Source organism: Octopus bimaculoides, chromosome 20 (genome assembly GCF_046866305.1).
Source record: "Octopus bimaculoides isolate indiv1 chromosome 20, ASM4686630v1, whole genome shotgun sequence".
Classification (NCBI taxonomy): domain Eukaryota; kingdom Metazoa; phylum Mollusca; class Cephalopoda; order Octopoda; family Octopodidae; genus Octopus; species Octopus bimaculoides.
The window spans coordinates 19,202,356-19,226,694 of record NC_142947.1 but is presented as its reverse complement, the minus strand read 5'-3'; the positions used below and the strand labels follow the sequence as shown (position 1 = coordinate 19,226,694).

Here is a 24,339-nt window from a genome sequence, read left to right as displayed (position 1 = left end):
ATTATCGCATAATAAGCAATTTTGTTGCTTTAAAGATGCAGTTGTATAGCACCTGTCACCTTATCGGAATTTTCTGTCTAATCTCGATATGAGATGAATTGTATTTGATGTAGTGATTAATAAATATTATTGATCAACGATCAAGTCATCTGTATTTTTTATAGGAGCCGAGTTGTGGCTAAAGATTAACCGACTACGTTTTACCACTATCACTTGACTGATTCTACCACTTTATTATTTCATATATATGTATATATCGTTTTATAAATATAATATATGAAATATGAGTATGTGTAAGGTAGCAAACTGTATATCATACTTAATGCAGATATAACACTGAAAGCTACCACGGCTACTTGTCTGCTACTTATGTGTATTTGTGTTTTTGAACACTGAGATAATAAGAGATATTATCATAGGACGAATACCGCCGTTAATGTATATATATGCAGAGGATAATCATATGCAAATATTCCGTATATAGAAATAGACATACACATACACACAAACAAACACACACACACACTCACTCACTCACTCACTCACATACACACACATCGCACATACATGTATGTATATAATAAAAGTTTAAAGCTGAATATAATATTTAATATTTTATGGGTTTGTACTATTTATATTATTATTAGTAATTAGATAAATAATTTACGTTAAGTATGTGTAGGATAAATGAAGTTTGTAAAAAGTTTTTGAAGCAAATAAATATAAGGACTGAGTGATAATAAGAAAGAATACACCAGGTGAATATTCAGGAGAGAGCTCTTAATGAAAAATATACAATATTATTTGAAATACTACTAGATTGAGTAACGTTCATTTTCTTATTATGTCTAATGCTTGTAGGCCTTGAAAATTTTGAAAATTTCGTTTCTTTAAAAGATTATCGTCTGCTAATAATATCACAGTATCTTTATCTGTGCACAGTCGAAATATATGTCATTCATCTCCATATAGTGGTGCAGTACCTATGACACTCCACTCGAGTTTAAAATCAATACCTTTTGATTTCAAACTCCAAATGTGATCTGTTAATGGTGTCGAGTGAATCAGTTTATTTTAGCGAATGAATGTTTATGCATTGAATACCTATTTTTCAAGATAGAAGCGTCTATAAATATTTAATATAGCTATGAGTAAAGCGGTTCCTATAAAGGGGTCATTCATTAGCTACTCTACAGTTACAGGTATGCAATGTAGCAATGAATAATTAATGATTAGTGATGCACTATTTGCCATTGATATATTAAATATGACAGGGTACGTAGATAGATGTGTTTTTTTTTCTTTTTGCAATAGGCGTATAATTTAATTCATGCACTTCTATATTGTTACGGCTCGCATGTAGCTTGTCGAAGCTGTGAAGTCACTGTCATCCCTCAGCTAAAAGTTTAATAAACATTCACTGAATAAATCTTCAGTTTAATGCTAAATCATTTCAATTTTCAACTTTAGATAAAGACGTTTTTTTTTTCGTAAATTCTCCCATATATATATATATATATATATATATATATATATATATTTATAGACTCCTTCTCTTTTGTCAAAATCTTTCCATCCTACCATCCACTTCTGCACTATTTCCGACACTTCCATCGCCTTTCTTGACATTTCGGTCAGCATTCATCATTCCACTCTCACCACCTCCATCCATTACAAACACACAGACTCACACTCATACCTCAACTTCTCCTCCTCCCACCCTAAACACACCAAGCTCTCCATCCCCTATTCCCAATTCTTCCTTCTACGTGAGCTCTGCAGTGACGACCATGACTTTGAGACTCAGTCTCGACTCATGGATCGCCATTTCATCCTACGTGGATATCTTCTCACCACTATCCACACCGCCCTTGCCACAGCACTTCCGTGGACCGTGCATCTGCTCTCTCTTCCGCACCCGCCTCGCCGTCGCCCTCTCAAGTTTCCCCTCACCTACCACCCCACCACCCTACCTCTCCAACGCACCATTCTCCAAGCCTTCCGGCAACTCCAGTCCGACCCCTCCACTTCGCACATTTTCCCTAACCGACCCCTCCCCTCCTTCAAACGAGCCCACAACCTACGAGACCTCTTGGTCCACAGCTTCTTCCCTAACTCAACCTCCCAACCCGGCTCATTCCCCTGCACCCACCCACGCTGCCGCACTTGCCCTTACCTCTCCAACACCAATCTCCTCACAGGCACCCATCATCGACCCGATCATATCACTGATTCCTTCACCTGCACTTCTAGCAACGTCATCTTCTGCATCTCCTGCTCTCTCTCTCTCTGTCCTTCTTTATACATCGGTCAAACGGGACGCTGCTTGTCTGACCGGTTCGCGGAACACCTCCGAGACATCAGACTCGGCAACGACACCCTGGCCTCGCGCCATTTCCGCTCTACCGGTCATTCTTTACAACACCTGTCTCTGTTCGGATTGTTCTTGGGGCCATCCGGACTCCGTCTTAGTCGTGAACAGGGATTAATCTTCTCTCTTCGCTCTTTGCGTCACATGGACTCAACTCTCCTCCCCTCTTCATCTAATCCTCGTCCTCTCACTCCTACTTCCTCCCTCCCACCCACCTCTCCTCTCTTGCTCTGACACCTAATTCCTCTCTTCACTCCTACCCACCTTCTCCCTTCATCATCACCCCCTCCCTCGTTACCCACCCCTACTCATTCCAACACCACCGTCCCTATACATCCCATCCCACCCCCACCCCATCCCTTACACCCCACTCTCACATACCCCTACCTTCATCCCAACCCACACCCCCAACACTACCACACCACACACCACCATACCACCCCACCAGGCACACACTTGCACTGACCACTTCCCAGCACCCACACCATCATCCACACACCTACACATGCACACACGCCAAGGTCACCAGCGCCCATCCACACGCACATACATACTCTTACATACAAACGCACGCGCACCTTCGTTTTGGCATCATCAATACTTTATTCTCTCCCCTTCTTCCTAGCTCTCCTGTGTGACCCCTCTGTCCAGCATTCGCCATGATAGATCGCTAGCCACTAAACCTTTTTTTTATTTTCTCTCCCTGTTTATTTCTGTGTTCCTTTCTGTTTAAGAGCGTAGGCTCGAAACTTAAAAGACTTTCTCACTTCCCGAGCGTTAAACTAAAACATCTGTTTGTTGTGTACACACCCGTCTTCGTCTTTTGTGTTTTTTTGCAAATTCTCACTATATATATATATATTAATGTTCATCTTTATCTTAAACTGAAGATTTATTCAGTGAATATTTATTAAACTTTTACCTGAAGGATGCAGCTTCGACAAGCTACATGCATATATATATATATATATATATATATATCGTAGGCGCAGGTGTGACTGGGTGGTAAGAAGCTTGCTTCCCAACCACATGGTTCTAGGTTCAGTCCCACTGTGTGACATCTTAGGCTAGTGTATATGCTATATTCTCACATCGAGCATAACCTTATGAGTGAAATGAGTAGACGGAAAGCCCGTCGTATATATGTGTGTTTGTATCTTTGTTTGTCACCATCACTGCATGACAACTGGTGTTGGTCTGTTTATGTCCCCGTAATTTAGAGATCCGGCAAAAGAAACCGATAGACTAAGTACCAGATTCGAAATAAAAATATAGGGATTCAACGCCCCCTTTTCAGAATTCATGTAGTTTCAGATAAACAGGAATTTTTTAAGGCATTGAACAAGTACTTCACTTCCTCTGTAATAGATAAAGAATCTTTAATCGACATACAGTGAAATTTACGTACTCCACCTCACCACACTATATTATTTAGCCGATAATATAGCAGCAATTAAGAATAAAAAATGAAATTCTAACATGGAAGCACTTTCTGCCTTCTGTGAATATTATGTCTCAATACAATAAATATTTTGACAATTACGTCCCCTTCTAATAATAGTAATAATAGTGATACAGTAAATAATAACTCTTCTGTATTTTCTCATATAGCACGTGTAACTTAAGGAATCCTGATAAATGCCCTTTAAATAGCCAATATCTTAAAACTAATGCAGTACATGAATCTTCAGTTACGATACCAGATAAGGTACATAACTATATTGGTACCATTGCATCCAAATTTAAATTTAGATTATATAATCATATACATTCCTTTAAAAATAAAAGAAAAGCACTTAGTACTTCGCTCGCTAACTTTATTTGCAACCTCAAAACGAAGAATATTAGTTACTCGGTACCATGGACAATAATACGTACTGAATTTGTACCCATTGAAGCGAGGGTAGCTGTAAATTGAGTTCTATGGATGCATCAGAGGTCCTAAAAGTCTATTTAATGAATAAGCGTAACAACTCATTGATCTCGTGTTCCTATAAATTCAGTCAAACATTCTTAAAAATTCTGATTGACTAACTGAATTAAATAATTTTAAGGATACCCTTCTTATTCATCGTCTCGGTTTCAGATTTATCACAGGTGAATTTGTATATTATATTCCACATCACGAAACATCCCACTTAGATAATTTCTTACATGACTACTCAATCTATTTACTTAGTCCAATTGTAAATGATCTTATCCTCTCCAACAATACTCATATCAATCTCAAACTATATCCTGTACTTTTATTTTAGCTCCTTGTTATCATTACTTTTTAAACTTATCTTTATCATGATATATTTTCTTTATATTCTGAGAATATATAGTAGTAAACTGCCGCTTCTTTGAACATTTTCCTTTTCACTCCTAACTTCTTATCTCTCTATCTTTAGTATAAAAATACAATAAATTAGAAGGTTCCCAACATGTCAATATTCGTGGCCCTGTTGTTTGCAAATGATAGAACACAGGGTAATTAAAAGACAACCTGTCTCTATAGTCTCTCCACTTGAGTGAATTTCTGACATTGTAACAACCTGCTGTTTATAATTTATTATTCTGTTTCCTATCTTCCTTTCTCGTTTATTATATTTAATAAAAAATATTCTTATATGTAAACCAGTATCATTTTTAAATATTACCTTTGTAACCAGTTGGAAGAAATAGCTTGTAGAACTGTCATTTAATATGCGATGACTTCACATGATTTTTATATATGTATAACTCATCATGCTGATTGATAAAAATATAGACAAGTGATTATCGAAATGATCGTCATTGATTAAAGAATGCAATACCGTTTAACTTCGTTTCTTTACTACATATAAATACAGTATATTTTAATCTATAACCATATACATATATAACCCTCCCATGATGCACATGTATACAATGCCCTTAAACGCATATATACAAACACGCAGATATACGCAAATGCAGGCATAAGCATATTTACACACAAACACTCGTCTTAAAAGCGAAGGCACAATTTCATTAAAATATTTGTTTGCTTGATAAATAACCGTCATAGACTTATGTGATTATCAAAATTCTGAATCTAATTAGTTTTCCATAGCTCTCACTTCGATTTTAAAAATCTCGCTCTTACATATTTCTACTATCAACTTCCTCTCTTTATCGTTCTAACTCTCATCAATGCACCTCAACCTCCCAATCACATAATCTCTCATATAAGTAGATAGGAAAACATAAATAAACCTAAAGTATGAGCATATAATATGTGATATTTGCGTATATGTGTGCGGGATATAAAGTGATGGATGCATATATATATATATATATATATATATATACTTTATTTAAAAGCAGCAGAAATATAACAAAAGACTGTTACTCGAAGTTTCACGTTCCCGTTCCTCGGACAGTTTTGTTAGATTTCTAACAAAACTGTCCGATGAACGGGAACGTGAAACTCCGAGTAACAGTCTTTTGTTATATTTCTGCTGCTTTTAAATAAAGCATATTACTCTACCTCTGGTATTTGAGTACTCTTTTTTCCACCTTGTTGGGCATTTTATGTGCTTACTCCGGTATATAAATATATATATATATATATATCTTTTTATCTTTTACTTGTTACAGTCATTGGACTGCGGCCATGCTGCAACCTTATATATATATATATGTATGTATGTATGTATGTATGTATGTATATAGATACATACATATATAATCCATATAACACATACATACACACATGTATATGTGTATATAATATAATGATATGCACAAAGAGAAAGTGGGTGAGAGCGAGACTATATATATATAGTCTGTGTATATGGAAATATATGTGCATCTATGTACATATGAAAAGAGTACACACACACACACACACACATATATATATATATATATATATATATATATATATATATATATATATATATATATATATATATATATATATATATAGAGAGAGAGAGAGAGAGAGAGAGAGAGAGAGAGAGAGATATGCTAGATAGATAGATACAGACGGACAGACAGACAGACAAGACAGACAGAGAGTGAGAGAGAGAGATTGATAGATAGATTAAACTCGAACAATACGTCAGGAAGAGGAACATTCTTATGAGACGACGGAGAAAGGTAGAAAATCGCCTAAACACATCTCGAAAGTTGTGAAAAGTCCCACCTGAAAACAAATCTGATGACAACAATCCCATGAAAGAGAGAGCAGATAAAGAAACCCGGGTTATAAAAATATGAAGTCAGACCCTTTAATTTTCTCTAATTTTGCCAAAGATACAACCTCAACACGTTACAAGATAGGGCCCCTCCTACGAAAGTATGGCTCCCTTAGGAGAAACTCAAGGAGGATAAGTGCAATACTGAAGGAACAGTTCAAAAGTGTTTTCACTAAGACGATAGACCACAGGCAAGTGAACAAAGCAGCAGAGTTCTTTGCCACTATACCTGTAACCAGGGAGGCAGTAATAATTGATTACATCGATATCAAACAAGATGTAATATTGGCAATAGATGAAGCAGACGCAAATTCAGCTTCTGGGTCTGATGGATTCCCAGCAATCTTTCTCAAATTATGCGAACGAGCTCTCGCAAAACCACTGCAGCTTCTTTTTCAAAGCTTCCTTGCAAGTCGTAAGCTCCCAGGAAAAATGAAGAAGGGAATAATATGCCCAATCCATAAAGGAGGAAGCAGAGCAGATACTAAAAACTATAGGCTTATCTCTCTAACTTCACACATCAGCAAAGTAGCCGGACGAATAGTCAGAAGGGAACAAATTGCATCCCTTGATGACTGACACCCAGCATAGTTTTCGACCAAGCAGAAGCGCCCGAGGTCTTACTGCACAACGACTGGGTGTTTAAACAGCTGCTCAACAACTCAAATGTAGATGTGAAATATCTCGACTTAGCAAAAGCTTTTCATCAAGTCGACCACGATATGATATGCCATAAGCTGCATGATTTTGTCAAAGAAAAATCGACGAGTGACTACATGACATCTTAAAAGATAGAAGTGAGGCGACAGTGGCCAATGGCGCCACCTCCAAAGAAGCACAAACACACACACACACATATGTACATACAGGTACGTACATACTGTACGATGAGTTGCTTTCAGTTTCCATCAACTAAATCTACTCAAGGCTTTATTCGGTGTGGGACTATATTAGAAGATACTTGCCCAAGGTGCCACGCAGAGCGACTGAACCGGGAGATATATGGTTGGGAAGCAAGTGTCCTACCACACAGTCACACTTGGACAATAAAAAAAGAGGGCTGTCAATTTTCATGATCAGGTTATAAGTGAGAAAGGGCAAAATGAAGACTAAAATTATCATTTATCTATTTATACAAACTCTACGAAACTATGGAATTTCTGATGGATACCAATTAGCAGAAGCATTTCCAGTGTATGATGACATATATACAAACATACATACATACAAACAGACAGACAGATAGATATAGATACAAACATACAAATGTATTAATACCGATATATAAATATGTTTATACATAGATTTCACACACATTCGTAGATATATATATATCTAAACGTTTATGTATATAGAAATATGTAAAATTTAAATATTATGCATGCATACAGACATATATGAATATTATCCAGCGGCAGTGACCCATGCGGCACACACACCTTACTGGCTGAAACAAATGAAAAGATATATTTATAAATACATAATTCAAACATTCGCACGCACGCACACACACACACACACACACACACACACACACACACAGTGTGTGTGTTTCAGATATTTAAAACTTTTATCTGTCTATCAATATATCTATTTATCGATTTATTTATCCAGTTAGGTAGTAAGCGATCCATACGCATACGCATCTACACACAGACACGCACACACACGCGCGCATGGACACACACACACACACACACAAATTACTCATAGACTTAAAACAACAAAATGGACATAAAACGTACTTATTTCCACTTTTGTTTCAGTGTATAGTTTCTCTCTCTGCTATATAACGATGGCTAAAAAGATATCGAAAATTATTTCACTTTCACGGCGGCTATCTGTCAAAATATAAAAGAACATTGGCAAAGAGTCGTGTTTTGTATACAGCACGGCACAAATTACATACATACATACATACGCAAGCACGCACACACATACCTTAAATATATATACATACATGTGTGTGTGTGTTTTTTATCTCCTATCCCTTAAATACAGTTTTTTCCTGTTGTTTCTATGAAGTGTATACAGCGTATGTAACTGTTACTGAAGATGGAACGAACATGCTAGTTCGGCTTCTGTTCTGTCATTCATCTTAATGTTTCAAACAGTTGCGCCATATATTTTGATGTTTCGTTCAGCTCTTTTCCATTTTCAATTTAAGTTCACATATTAATTTTCATTTCTTAAGAAACTGACTTTCTTGGCACTTTGAAACTCGATTATTCAATATCGTAAATAATTGACAAAATCCAAAATAACAAAAAACAAAAAAACAAAAAAAAAAGCAAAAAACTAAAAGGGAAAATTCTGGCGCAGGTGTTGCTCTGTGTTAAGAAATTTGCTATCCAACCATATGTTTCCGGGTTCAGTCCTATTGCATGGCACCTTGAGCAAGTGTCTTTGTGCTCTCGCTCTGGGCTGATTAAGCCTCGTGAATGGATTTGGTTGATGGAAATTAAAAGAAGCACGTCATGTGTGTGTGTGTGTGTAGTACATATCTATGTGCGTGTTTACGCTTGTCCCCAACGTCAACCAGTAGTGATTTGCTTACTTCCCCGGTTCGGTAAAAAGGAGTCCGATAAAATAAGAACCAGGCTTTAAAAAGATAAGTACAGGGCTCATTTGTTTGACGAAATACTTTAAAGCTTAATAAAATTGACCCAAAGCAATATCGTGAAAACTGAGTAGTGCGTAAAGCGAATCTATCCATCCATCCATCCATCCATCCATCCATCCATCTATCTATCTATCTATCTATCTATCTATCTATCTATCTATCTATCTATCTATACAATATATAACGTGTATGTATGTGTGTGTATGTATATATATATATATATATATATATATATATATATATATATATATATATATATATATATATAAATTGAAGTTGGCCGAGGTTTGTATTCTTTCTTGTCTTGAGGTTCACGGCTGAGTGGATTCACGTGAAAAAGGCACACATGTGGAGACGAGTGCATAGATTGGAACGCGCTTTCTATTTTTTCCTAGCCCCCATACTTACAGAGAAAATCGATTAAGACAACCTGCGTGCGTGTGTGAGTGTGTGTCACTGAAGCCATTCATACATATATACATAATAAATAAATAAACTGAATGATAACTTTCATTTATCTCTCTCTCGCTTTCTTTCTTTCTCTTTCTCTCACTTTCTTTCTCTCTCTCTCTCTCACTTTCTTTCTTTCTCTCTCTCTCTCTCTCTCTCTCTCTCATAGACACATGCACCATCAACATTACTCTCTCTGTCACGCACACCCCATCAAACATAGACACTCACAAACACACAGACATACGCACGCACATCAATTCTCCCCTCTCACCACAACTTCAAAAGAAGTTCAGTCATAAAACTCGCCATGTGTCTTCATTCGACGCCCACTTCAAAAGATCGCCTTCCCTTTCCACTTGTCTGGCCATTGATCGACAGATAAAACAAACCAACTCCTGCTAAATGCAAAAATCCCGCCAAAAATACACACACAAACGGACATTTCATGTCTTTCAGTTTCTCTATAATTATACACGCGCCGAGAACAATAGCTCATTTTAATCTTCAACAAGTATGTATCAATTTCTATAATATAAATTGTTTTTCTATAAGCGTATAACAATTACTTTTTCCATACTTCACTTTTCTTAAGTTGGATACGTCTGCTATTAATTCTTACACACAATTTTCCCGTTCATTCTTACAGCTTAATTTTCTGTTAAAACAATTCTTAACGTCAACTTCTTAACATAATACGCAGAATTCTTGCATTAATACAGTAGGGTGTTTTGAGGGAGATTTGGCTGCTATTTCTACCAGGTCTACCTACCATGTAGAGGTCTGAACTTATTTTTCATTCACAGATTTGCATTTCAAATGTTATTCTGCCATTAACACCAGTTGCTTTCTCTCTCTCTCTCTCTCTCTCTCTCTTTCTCTCTCTCTCTCTGACACACACACACACACACACACACACACACACACACACACACACACACACACACACGCATGCACGTCCATTTCCTATATCTTTCAATTTCTGCTCTCTGCAAATAAAATTTTTACGGATAAAACTGCTTACAAAAATTGCGATTAATGTATAATTTCTTTCTATGTTCATAATTAAATAATTTTTTTAATGATTAGACAGACGTCCAATAGAATAGCTCTCAAAAACAGACTACGTACAAATTCTTTCTTCACAACTCCTGAAGCCATTTTCTGAGGCTCCAATCGAAACGGGACACGAAATGATCAGGTTGAAAAACGCTGTTATAGATTATGCCTAACCAAAAACAATCACAGCCACATCATCCAAACAAACCGGGTGAAACCGGGTTTAGCTGCTAGTATATATATATTTATTTATTTATTTATGTGTTTCAGCCAAGTGGCTGCGGTCATGCTGGTGCACCATATATATATATATATAAAGTGCTGGTTATGTCACAGTACAAAATCGTGTATATATTTGTATATGTTGTTATTTTTATCTATTTTTTCTTCCCCAAGTTTTCAATGACTACTTTTGCAACATCCTTTTTATCCCTATATTTTAACTTGTATGTAAAACTGACCACCACCCGACACCTTGGATGATTTTAGCGGAACCCATTCTGTTGCAAAAATTTGGGCCAGGTCTCCCGTTTGAGGATAAACATTCTTTTTCCCATCAGTCTCGGAAAGCTTATAAAAGGTCATGCACAACATGTTCCCTGCTGACTATAAATAAACATAAGAACTACTCTTTTTTTAATTACACCAACTTTTGTGAAGTTTATAAACTGCGGCTTATGTGATGAAGAGATTACATCCACTTGTTGCATAATACCAAGTTAAATCGCACATTTACATTTAGTTTTATAGAAAATTATCATATAATCGCTCAAATAAAACGCTCATTTTCTTTCACGTCTCTGGCAAACGAAGAGTGGAATTATCTCGTATCTATGTAGCTAAATAATGCCATTTAATTACAATTCAATAAGCTATTATTGATATCGCACTTTTTCTCATGTTCGAATTTTATCTAATGTCTGAGTCACGTTAAACTTTGTTATATTTTAGCATATAAAATACTGAAAACTTATTTAATAAAAGTCAATATCATTATAGCATAATGGTAAATATAATTTCGAAGAAATTAGAATATTTGAAATTTACAGTAGATTTCTCTCTTTCTGGATATAATTTTTCGGTGTTCAGAGTACTTCAAAACTTATGAAAGACAAAAGAATTCTTATTCTAAACCTGCCATGATCACGATTGCAAATATGGCGATATGATTTTGTATTAAATCCGCTCTCCACTTACTAGTATTATCAGTAACACTTTAATTATTCATATATTTATTTATCATTCATTTCTTCAAATCGAGATTTTGAAATTATTTAGTTTTGTAATATTAATAATTTTAAAAAACTTAATATTCACAGTTAACACGTTTATACGAAGTAGTTCTGTTCATTGAAGCAATTTCGACGACTGACTTATTTGCTATATCATTTGATGATTGGAAAAATATACTTATCAGCTTTTGTTTTTATTTCATATGCATACGCCTTACTGTAAAATAAATAAATAAATGAATGAATAAATAAATAAATAAATAAATAAAATATTAAATATGTGTGTGTTTAGAGAGACAGATACATAGACAGACACACAGACAGACAGATAGATAGATAGATAGATAGATGTGTGTGTGTGTATATATATATACATATATACATACGCACGTTTGTAGACATGTGTTTGTGTGTGTGTGTGTGTAATAACTGCTTTCATACATATGTATACATACATATGGATATCCTGCACAAGGCCTGAAATTACATCTCTCCTAATGCTTAACTGCTACTTCTTTCATCGACCCAAAAGGATGAAAGGCAAGGTCAACCACACAGGCATTTCGTAAAGACGGACGAAATGCTAAAGATTCTAAGGCTGGCCACCTTAGAAACATCTATAAATATATAAACATTTATGTGTTTATAATCGACGCTGCCTGCGTACCACACGTCAGATGTCGAAATGATTGGAGAGCAATTTGAAATAAAGTGTTTTGCTGAAGAACACCACGCTCTGCCAAATCTGGGAATCGAAACCACGATCACGTGATCTTATGTACAACACACATCATTTGGCCACGAGTCCTTACCATATGTGTGTGGAGGTGGGGTGTGGCTGCGTGATAAGAAGTTTGCTTCCCAGCTACATGGTTCTGGGTTCAGTCCTACTGCGTGATACCTTCAACAGGTGTCTTCTAATATAACCTTGGGCCAACCGAAGACTTCAGTGGCTTTAGTAGACATAAACTGAAAGAAGCACATCGTATGTGTGCATGTGTGTGTGTGCGTGTTGTTGTGTGTGCGTGTGTGAGTGTATAGATATATATATGTATAGATATATATATGTGTATAGATATATATATACATATATATACATACATATATCACGTTGAGAGCACCGGTTCTCGTCCGATCACCGAAGTTAAGCAACGTCGAGCCTAGTGAGTACTTAGATGGGTGACCGCTTGGGAAACCTAGGTGCTGTAAGCGTAACACACCATAGGCGCAGGAGTGGCTCTGTGGTAAGCAGCTTGTTTACCAACCACATGGTTCAGTCACACTACGTGGCAACTTGGGCAAGTGTCTTTTACTGTAGCCTCGGGCCGACCAAAGCCGCGTGAATGGATTTGGTAGACGGAAACTGGAAGAAGCCCGTCGTATATGTATATATACGTATATATATATATGTATGTGTGTGTATATATTTATGTGTCTGTTTGCCCCCCCCCCCCCCCCAGCATCGCTTGACAACCGATGTTGGTGTGTTTGCGTCCCGTAACTTAGCGGTTCGGCAAAGCAGACAGATAGAATAAGTACTAGGCTTACAAACAATAAGCTCTGGGGTCGATTTGCTCGACTATAAAGGCGGTGCTCCAGCATGGCCGCAGTCAAATGTCTGAAACAAGTAAAAGAGTAAAAGAATATGTGTGGGTGTGTATGTGTGCGTGTGTGTGTGTGTGTAGCAAAATAATTGAGACTCAGATGAATTAGGTACTTAAGTTGAAGTATCAAAAATTAGTGCAGAATTATCCGTGCAGGATAGCTCTGCATTTAAACTGATGTAATGATTGCATTGTTCAATTAAATAGAGTCGCTTGAAACGATCGTGCTGCATCACCTCTGGATATCCTGTTGCTATGTTTTGATATAGATAGATAGATAGATTGATGGATAGTAATATAAATAAACACGCTTTGGGCTTAATATACATACATACATACATACATATGTAAATATATATAAAGATATATACACACACAGAGAATAGCGCGCGTGTGTCTGTGTGTGTATAAATATACATTACATATAAGCATACATACATACATACATACATACATATAAAATATGTTGATATAAACAGCGAAGCGAAATGTATTAACCATAAAGGAAACTCTTATAGTCACCCTTTAGTCCGCAGACTAAGTTCACAGTAAAGACTTTGGAGTGTTAGTTTTAATCATTTGAGCACTGATATGTTTTCCATGTTCAGCATCTTTGGATCCCACCTGTTGACGCACTGTCCCTCCGTCTGTCCGCCTCTCCCTCTGTGTGTGTGTGTGTGTGTCTGTCTCTGTCTCTTTCTCTCTCTATGTATGTATGTATGTATGTATGTATGTATGTATGTATGTATGTATGCGCGTGTGTGTGTGTAGGAGGTCCCCTCATGGTAAATAACGCAGTATTCTATACGAGAAATACTACTTTTATATTTTAATATTGTATATATATATATATATGTATGCATATGTGTATATATATATATATATATATATATATATATATATATATATATATATATATATATATATATATATATACTGGTCATTCGTATCTCTGCCTAAGTTAACTCGTATAATGTATACGCACACACACACACACACACATATATATATATATATATATATATCAGATAGATAGATAGATATTCATATGTTCACATGTGTGTTCTATTATGTATGTATGTATGTATGTATGTATGTATGTATGCGTGTGTGTGTGTGTAGGAGGTCCCCTCATGGTAAATAACGCAGTATTCTATACGAGAAATACTACTTTTATATTTTAATATTGTATATATATATATATATATGTATGCATATGTATATATATATATATATATATATATATATATATATATATATATATATATATATATATATATATATATATATATATATATATATATATATATATATATATATATATACTGGTCATTCGTATCTCTGCCTAAGTTAACTCGTATAATGTATACGCACACACACACATATATATATATATATATCAGATAGATAGATAGATATTCATATGTTCACATGTGTGTTCTATTAATTGTTTTAATGTATTGGACAGCAGCTCCCCACCCCACTCCCCGTGGCATATCTGAAAAATTTAGGCGATCATATAAACCCTAGTTTCCGTTTAATCGGGTATTTTCGGAGTATTTTTTATCGAACTACTAATTTATGGGACATGCAGGTTCACTATATAAAACGCAACACTACTTTTTCATTGAATGTAGATATATTTTTCTGTAAGCGTGTTTATTTGGTCTTGTATCTTCGTATACTTGTAATATTGCTGAATCTCCTAATTTTAAACAATTACTTATTTTGCTTTTCAGATTGACAACGAAAATGATTATGATGAGACCAAAATACACGTATTCTCAACTTACAGCATATTTTACTGGAATAGGTTTGTACGAAATATATTTTACTTGTAATTATTTCACTTATGTTGGTAAATTATACATACTTCCATAAATGCAAACGCATTTATGTGAATGTGTACATAATACAAACATTTATATATATATATATATATATATATATATATATATATATATACACACACACACATACATACACACACATCTATATATATATACATATATATGTATATATCTTTAATATCTATCTTTATACAGATATATATATCTTTATATACATACGTGTGTGTATGTGTGTGTATATATCTTTACAGTTCTGTATTTAAGAGATGAGGAATTATGTACATTATTTACATTTGACGGATGTTTGTCCTCATCTTGTTTGTTGTTAACACAACATTTCAGATGATATACCTCCAGCCTTCATCAGGTGTCTTGGGGAAATTTCGAACCTGGGTTCTCATTCCCAAGGTATTTTTCGATGATGTTGTTGTTGTTGTTATTATTATTATTATTATTATTATTATTTTTCAGTAGTTTTATTTTTATAACGTGCTTTCACTTCAGTTTCTCTGGATAATTAGTAGTAAAGTCTGCATCACTGACAGCTTCACCGGTCATTATAATGCTGTGCGAATTAAAGCGCATCTTAAATTTTTCAAACCAACCTTTACTAGTGAGAAAAAGGTTTTACATAAGAAGTTGTACCATGTAATTTCTACGAATAGTCATGCAAATTTCTAACTTACACTTGAATAACCACCGTATTTATCAGCGCATTATGTCTCGTCTGATTTTTACATAGATCAAGAGTCGTTTCATTTTAAAGATCACTCCAGATCAATGAAAAAGTAAAGAAGACAACAACAAATAAACAAAACAATGTCCCTGCCTTGTACGGAGTCACTGATTATTTATTATCATTGTCTTCTGTTGCTTCGAATGCAGGCGATACGAGCTTTAATGTTTCTTTCGTTTTTTTCTTCTTCCAATACAAATTTTTAACCCGCATCAAATCATAGGTTTACATTTTACGAATACTTTTGGCAGTACTATCATCATTTACACGTAATGAGTTCTTTCCAGTTATCTTGATTAAGATTCCTGCACTATAACTTAGGCGTTAGTACTTAAACCCAATAATAGCAATGATAGACAAAAACAAAATATCCACACCAAGTAGTAACACAGTAGAAGCCAGGAAAGTTTTGACACTGTGTGTTGATAAAAAGTAGCAGTCATATTACTTCAGCCACAAATATCTAAACAAGAAGTTGTGAGGAAGTGAGATGAGAGTAAGTACTGTTTCATAAAATTTAGTAGCAACATACAAGTCAGTTCAATCGCGAACCGCACAAAAGAGATGAGAGAGTGCCGAGAATAGAGCGAGTAGATGCGGGCAAGAATGTACAATTTAGGAGATAGTTGGTAGTTCGATTTGAGTGCGTATAACTTAGTTCTGATGCGTTCAGCAATATACGAGAAAATCTGTTATTTTACTACCTAACTAGATAAAAAAAAGAACAATACTGGACCTTGCAACATTAGTAAAAATGTAAAAGACTCCGAAAACTGGAGTGTGATTTGGTCGGCCAATTCTTTCTAAAACTCTCTATGACAAATTCCCAGCAGTAACAAACGGCGTTTACAGCGACGACGGGTTCCTATACGAAAAATAAACCTCCTATTCATAGAGAATTTCTGGAAAAACCTACACCTCTTCTTTGAAAATTTAGTTTTCTCTATAACATTCAGTCCAGACCTGAAAAAAGTAAACTTCCAAGACACTACGTTAAATCTAGAAAATTCAAATTAACATGAAGCCCACAGCAAGGCTAAAACACATCAGCACATCGCCAAACCATCTACAGAACATTATGAAGAACTTATGGTAGAACATCAAATTTCGACTTTCAACACTTCCTCCAAAGGAAAATATACTCAATGACGCAGCCCACGCCATTAATGAAGCTCTTGTCGGAAAAAGTTTCAATGATAAAGTCATACCAGAAAACCAAACTTAGACATTATCATGAAAGAAAAAATAATTTTATTCAACTCGCCTTCAGCCTACAAACAAATACAACAGTTGCTAAACTATTTTTAACGTTTTGCACAAATATTTTGCACCCACACACAAATACCATGAACTTTGAAATGAAAAAAATATATTATTTTACTGCACCACATTAACTTCCAATAGAGAATAGCACGCAAACAAAAACTCTCCATACAATATAGTGACTAGTTATCATTTAAGTTCAAAAACTTGAATACATACATCTAGATGGAAAGTACCTAGAGAAAGAACTAATCAATTCCGCCACTGTCTATATTAAATACTCGAAGCTAACATATATACGGCTCACATCAAACAATTAAAATCAGATATTATAAATATGTCTATTCCTTCTGTAAGCCAAGTAGGAAAATCAGGCCAAGCTATCAGAACACATCGGCCACTAAAAACAAACAAAAAAAAATGGAACTCCCTAAAATATATACTGGAAAATACTCTCCTTCTTCATCCTCGTTTTACAAAAGACTCTGTAAACTATGCACAACAGAGAGGTTTGAAATCGTAACCTTTCACTTTATTTTACACAGCAGATACTTCCACGTGTCTATACGAAAACATATAAATCATTCAGACATTCAAACTACCACCCCAATATGTCATGTATGTCTATCTATCTATATAATATTTACATAAACAAAGTGTGCTTAAAAGCACACAGTACACTCTGTTGTGTGGTTGGCATTAAGAAGGGTATCCAGCTGCAGGAGCCATGCCAAGGCAGACAAAGAGCCTAGTGGAACCCACTTACTTGTGTGTTCTTGTCAAACCGTCTAACCCATGTCAGCATGGAAAAAGAGACGTTAAATAATGATAAACGACGAGAGAAACAGCTTAATATCTGTATGGATTTTTAAAATTGTTTATATTAATACGGATATGTAAGCAATTTACGTATAAAATATAATAAAATAAATTATCTTTGCATGTTTTAAGTTGCGAAACAATTGTTGTGAGATAAATAAAAAAATTTCCAATGATTGAATAAATATTATCATTCTAGTTCTCCCGTCATTTATAAAGAAAGAAAGGCACTCAACACATTTCTTGGGAGTTACATGTATGGATGAAAAAAATTTGATCCAAATTCCGTTTCAAAGCGCGATGCTAATCCTCAACCATTGGAAATTTGTTTATTAAAATTTTCAATGGTTGAAGATTAGCATCACTCTTTGAAACGTGAAGTACCACGGAATTTGAATCAAACTGTTCTGATCCATATATATATATATATATATATATATATATATATATATATATGTGTGTGTTCATTTGAATATATACGTTTTTGCGTCGTAACTCCTTTATTATTATTATTAATATATATATATATATATATATATATATATATATCCATTTGTGTTTACACCACCTGTCTTCGTCTGTTGTTTTCTTCGTAAATTCTCCCATATATATATATATATTTCCAAGTAAGTTTATCTTAATAATTTTGATGCGACTCTGTCCTGTACTCTCTCTCCCCTTTCGTTTTCTCTCTCTTCCTTTCTGTAATTCTTTTTTCTCCCCTTCACCGTTTTCTATCTGTCCCCCTCTTTCTCTCCCTCTTCCTCCTGTACTCTCTCGTTGCTCACATGCGACCATCGTCCATCTTTCTTTCCCAACATGATTAGCTTTCTTTTCTTTCGGTCAGTCCCACAGACCAGACGCATTCTTGTCTGTCTCATCTCCTGTCAAAGATTGTTCCCCCAGCGTTTGCCTCTTTATCTCGTATGGCTTAGCGGCCCTCCCTGTTTGTTTTCCTTGTCCTGTTTTTGTTATCAACTTTGACCCTCCACAAATGCCAAATTTCATTTTGGTTCGGGAGCAACTGTTTTCTCGAAGGCACATATTGTCGTGAATTGCTCGAAATGTGGAGTAAATAAACAGTCAACAACTGATGAACTGTCGTTTTTTTATGTTGCTTTCTTGTTTTCCATTTGCTTCTTTCGTTGTTCGCATACAAAAGTTCGTCTTCGTATTTCATGTTTTCGTATTTCATGTTGTTTACGTTTTATGACGTCCTGTAGCTATATATGCATGTATATATGCGTATATATGTAAGTATGTAGATATATGTATGTATATATGCATATATATATATAGTTGGAATTTACAAAAAAAAAAGACGAAGACAGGTGTGTAAACAACAAACAGGTGTATTAGTTTAACGCTCGAAATGAGGAGTAGATAGACGGCCGACAGCTGATGAAGTGTCCGTTCTCTGTGTTTATTTGTCCTGTTCTCCATTTTTTTCTCGTTGTTTGCGTGTTTAATGCTGTTTGAACCGTTGGTAGTGTCCTGTACTCATATATGCATGCATATATATATATATATATATATATATATATATATACTATATATATATATATATATATATATATATATATATATATATATATATATATATATATATATGTGTGTGTGTGTGTGTGTGTGCATGCATATATATATATATACGTGAAGTATATTTGTCACTTAAATGCGGCTAACCCCTAAGGGTGAATGCTACTGTAGCTTGTAGCCCCAGGAGAACATCTCCAGCTGGCTATTGACACACTTTCTGTGCCCTATCAGTATTTGCAAAGAGAAGTCATCCTTCCTATCGTCGACCTGACGTGATACGCACGGACCCGGGTTTCTGAGTATTTACCCTTCGTCAGCGTACGACAATCACCGATCTTCGATGCGAAGGAGTCCCAATGCAAATACATATATCCTTTTTCCAGTGACGAAAATTCACTGATCTCGAAAAAGTGTAAAAAAACTGTGTGTGTATATATATATATATATATATATATCTCACATTATTTGCATTTGACGGGTATTTGTCCTCATCTTGTTTGTTAACACAACGTTTCGGCTGATATACCTTCCAGCCTTCATCAGGTGTCTTGGGGAAATTTCGAACCTGGGTTCTCATTCCTAAGGTATGCCCACGGGCATATGGCGTAGTGGTTAAGAGCGCGGGCTACTAACCCCAAGATTCCGAGTTCGATTCCAGGCAGTAATAATAATAATAATAATAATAATAACAACATCGAAAAATAACTTAGGAATGAGAACCCTGATTCGAAATTTCCCCAAGATACCTCATGAAGTTTGGAGGGTATATCAGCCGAAACGTTATGTTAGCAAAGATGAGGACAAATGTCCGTCAAATGTAAATAATGTAAAGAATGTACATAATTCCTCATCTCTATATAGAACTGTATATATATATATATATATATATATATATATATATATATATATATATATGCACTGGAATAAATAAGATAGTATCATTGTAAACATACTTCCATCTGGGTCATAACATTCCTCAAGTCAGATATTAATATGGATCTTATTCTTACAATATTGAGCATTGTTTCTCAAATCATTTATGTGTATCAAAAACTAGATGTATGCATGTATGTATACGTGCATGCTTACATCTCCACATACATACACACACACACACACACACATAAATATATAAACTTACTTGGAAATGAATGCTTGCCGTTCAATTAAATAATAAATAATATATAGTATATATATGTGTATATATATATATATATGTGTGTGTGTGTGTGTGTGTGTGTGTGTGTATGTATGTGGAGATGTAAGCATGCACGTATACATACAAAGACATATGCATACATGCATACATCTAGTTTTTGATACACATAAATGATTTGAGAAACAATGCTCAATATTGTAAGAATAAGATCCATATTAATATCTGACTTGAGGAATGTTGTGACCCAGATGGAAGTATGTTTACAATGATACTATCTTATTTATTCCAGTGCATAATTAGTGAGACACTTAATCACGCGAGCGCGCAATTGACCGCTGCCGAACACTCACTCTTATAGACATGTAACAACATATATATGAATAGATTTATATACACGTATATATATATATATGTGTGTGTATATAAAAGAGACCACTAAGTGGCCTGTTAATATGTTAGGTCGTATATATATATATATATATATATATATATATATATATATATATATATATATAGAAAGAGAGAGAGTGTGTGTGTGTGTTTGAAGTGATGTACAAATATTGTATATCGAGAAAAAGGATTTATGTCTGTCTATCTATCTATCTATCTATCTATCTATCCATTCCCCCATCCTTTATTATTTTTTCTCTTTCTTGAATGTCCTGAAACCTCTCTCTCTGTCTATTTCCCCTCCCTTTGCTTTTCTTTCTTCCCCCGCCACCCCAAAAAAAAGAACAAAAACAATATTCTCATTTCAACAAATCAAAAAGAGCATCCGATTCATATAGATGAACAACGAAACGTTTTTTTCTATCATTTTTATTTTGACTTTGTTTTGACGAATTCGAAAAACGAACGAAAGTGCTAATAAAGAATTACCCAAAATTCTGACTGCCTCCTTTCTCTCTCTCTCTGTCTCTCTCTCCCTCTGTATATACATACATACATATATATATATATATATAGCGTTAAACTAATAGATCTGTTTGTTGTCTACACCACCTGTCTTCGTCTTTTGTGAATTCTCCCTATATATATATATAGATGATACGATGGACATGTTTAATATATCTATCTATAGGACATAACAGTCTATAAATATGCATTCATCCATATGTTTATCTATCTGCCTGTGTGTGTGTGTGTGGGGGGGGGTGTAAGTTGAAAATTATCATAAACCAATTTCAAATGCATTTAATAAATATGTTTCAAGATTATGCAACAACTTGTTACCTAATAACTAACCCATCAGTTGATTGTAAACGAAATATACCTATGTATGGAAATATATGTAAATTATAAATTTATCATTTGTATATGTACGTATATAGGCAAATATATGTAAATTATAACACACACACACACACACACACACGATGGGCTTCTGTTAGTTTCCGTCTACCACTCATAAGTCTTTGGTTGACCCGGGCCTATAGTACAAAACAGTTGCCCAGGGTGTAACTAAGTGGGTTTGAACACAGAAGCATGTATTTGGGAATATATATATATATGTACATGCAGCAGACTGACGGTTAGATTATGCTATCTACCCATTTATATATATATATATATATATATATATATATATATATATATATATATATATATATATATATATATATATATATATTATTTGTATTACTCATATATTATATATATATATAAATGTTCTCTATGTGGCCTGTCTGTTTTCCTGTGTGTTCCTACCGTTGTCCGAAAAAAAGTTTGTTTTCCGTGCTCTGTTTATATTCTTGTTTTTCATTTTGTCCGCGTTTTTTTTTTGTGACGTCCTGTACCCAGATATGCATCTATATATACACGTAGATGTAGGTATGTACATACATGTACGTATATATGCATATACTCACATATTATTTGTATCATATATATATATATATATATATATATATATCAGAAGGGATGGTATTATTAAAATACCATCACGAGTATATATATATTCTTTTACTTGTTTTAGTCATCTGACTGCGGCCATGCTGGAGCACCGCCTTTAGTCGAACAAATCGACACCAGGATTTATTCTTTGTAAGCCTAGTAGTTATTCCACCGGTCTCTTTTCTCTAAATGAAATGGTGGGGGAACAAACACAGACGCACAAATACATACATACATATGTATTTATGTATGTATATATATACATATGTACATTTACACGACGGGCTTCTTTCAGTTTCCGACTACCAAATCCACTCAGAAGGCTTTGATCGGCGAAAACTGACTGGAACTTTAAGCGTGTCGTAATGTAATAATGAAGACAGACGTATGAGCTATATGGTACACTTTTAAATATTTCATTTAGAGATTATACTGTAAACTCCCAAAGGACGTAGTAACATATTTTAGTAAAATATGTTGCAATGTTCTTTAACGTAGTGACATATCAATATTTACTTGTCTACATTTATGGTTTAACCTGAAGATTAGGGACTTTCAATGTAACGTGTTGCATAATTTTATAGATGCTATATACGATATTACATCTCTCCCGCCCCCAAAAAACCCCTCTTCATGAAACATTTGTAGATATACTATATAATCCATTTGTCGATTTCTTCTTCTTCTACTACTACTACTACTACTACTACTACTACTACTACTACTACTATGATTATGATTATTATTATTATTATTATTACTACTATGATTATTATTATTATTATTATTATTACTACTACTACTACTATTATTATTATTATTATTAATACCGTTGTTGTTGCTGTACAAAAATGCTGAGCAGAATTTCGTCCAGCTTCATGTTCTGAGCTCAAATCTCGCCGAGGTCGACTTTGCCTTTCAACCTTTCAGGTTCGATAAAGTAATTAACCGTTAAGTACTGGGGCCGATGTAATGGATTTAACCTCTCCCTCGAAACTGCTGGCCTTGTGCCTATAGTAGAAAGGATTGCTATAATTAAAACACACACACACACACACATGCATATATATGCACATAGACATACATATGTATATATATATATATATATACATATATGTGTTCATATAATGATATCTAGACAATGTATTGGTGAGATAAAACATGTAATCGTTACCAAAATAGCAAAAATTCGTCCACAAAGGTCTATAGTAAACTCCTTATGGATCGATCACCTTGGTTATTAAAATTTTTATATATATACATATATAGATGTATGTGTGTGTGTGTGTGTGTGTGTGTATGGGAAAGGGAAGAGGTAATAAGGTTCGATGTCCTAATGCATGTGTGGAGAAAGATATAAAAGGTAAAAATGATTGTGTGTATGATAAAATGTTTGAAAACTAACTTTGATAGAAAGGTGTGTAGTAAATATGGTGTGTGTGTGTATGTGTATGTGTGTGTGTGCGTGTGTGAAAGAAAGAGATTGGGGTGGGCGGACAAACAGAAAGCTTACCCAAGGAGAAGTAAAAGTTGAAA

At 34.6% G+C, this 24,339-nt stretch overlaps 2 long non-coding RNA genes and 1 pseudogene across 11 annotated transcripts in view; 2 read left to right on the top strand and 1 right to left on the bottom strand.

The window, feature by feature from the left end:
* The window catches only part of LOC106868233 (uncharacterized), a 469,773-nt gene that overhangs the window by 230,729 nt on the left and 214,705 nt on the right, over positions 1-24,339 (top strand). For all 9 annotated transcript variants that reach the window (XR_016237542.1, XR_016237537.1, XR_016237536.1 and 6 more), the window contains one exon: positions 15,284-15,357. This is a non-coding gene — a long non-coding RNA (uncharacterized LOC106868233). The remainder of the gene's footprint in view (positions 1-15,283; positions 15,358-24,339) is intronic.
* The window catches only part of LOC106871231 (uncharacterized), a 47,699-nt gene that overhangs the window by 7,736 nt on the left and 15,624 nt on the right, over positions 1-24,339 (bottom strand). For both annotated transcript variants that reach the window (XR_016237548.1, XR_016237547.1), the window contains exon 2: positions 8,322-8,417. This is a non-coding gene — a long non-coding RNA (uncharacterized LOC106871231). The remainder of the gene's footprint in view (positions 1-8,321; positions 8,418-24,339) is intronic.
* LOC128250377 (5S ribosomal RNA) lies at positions 13,036-13,152 on the top strand (annotated as a pseudogene).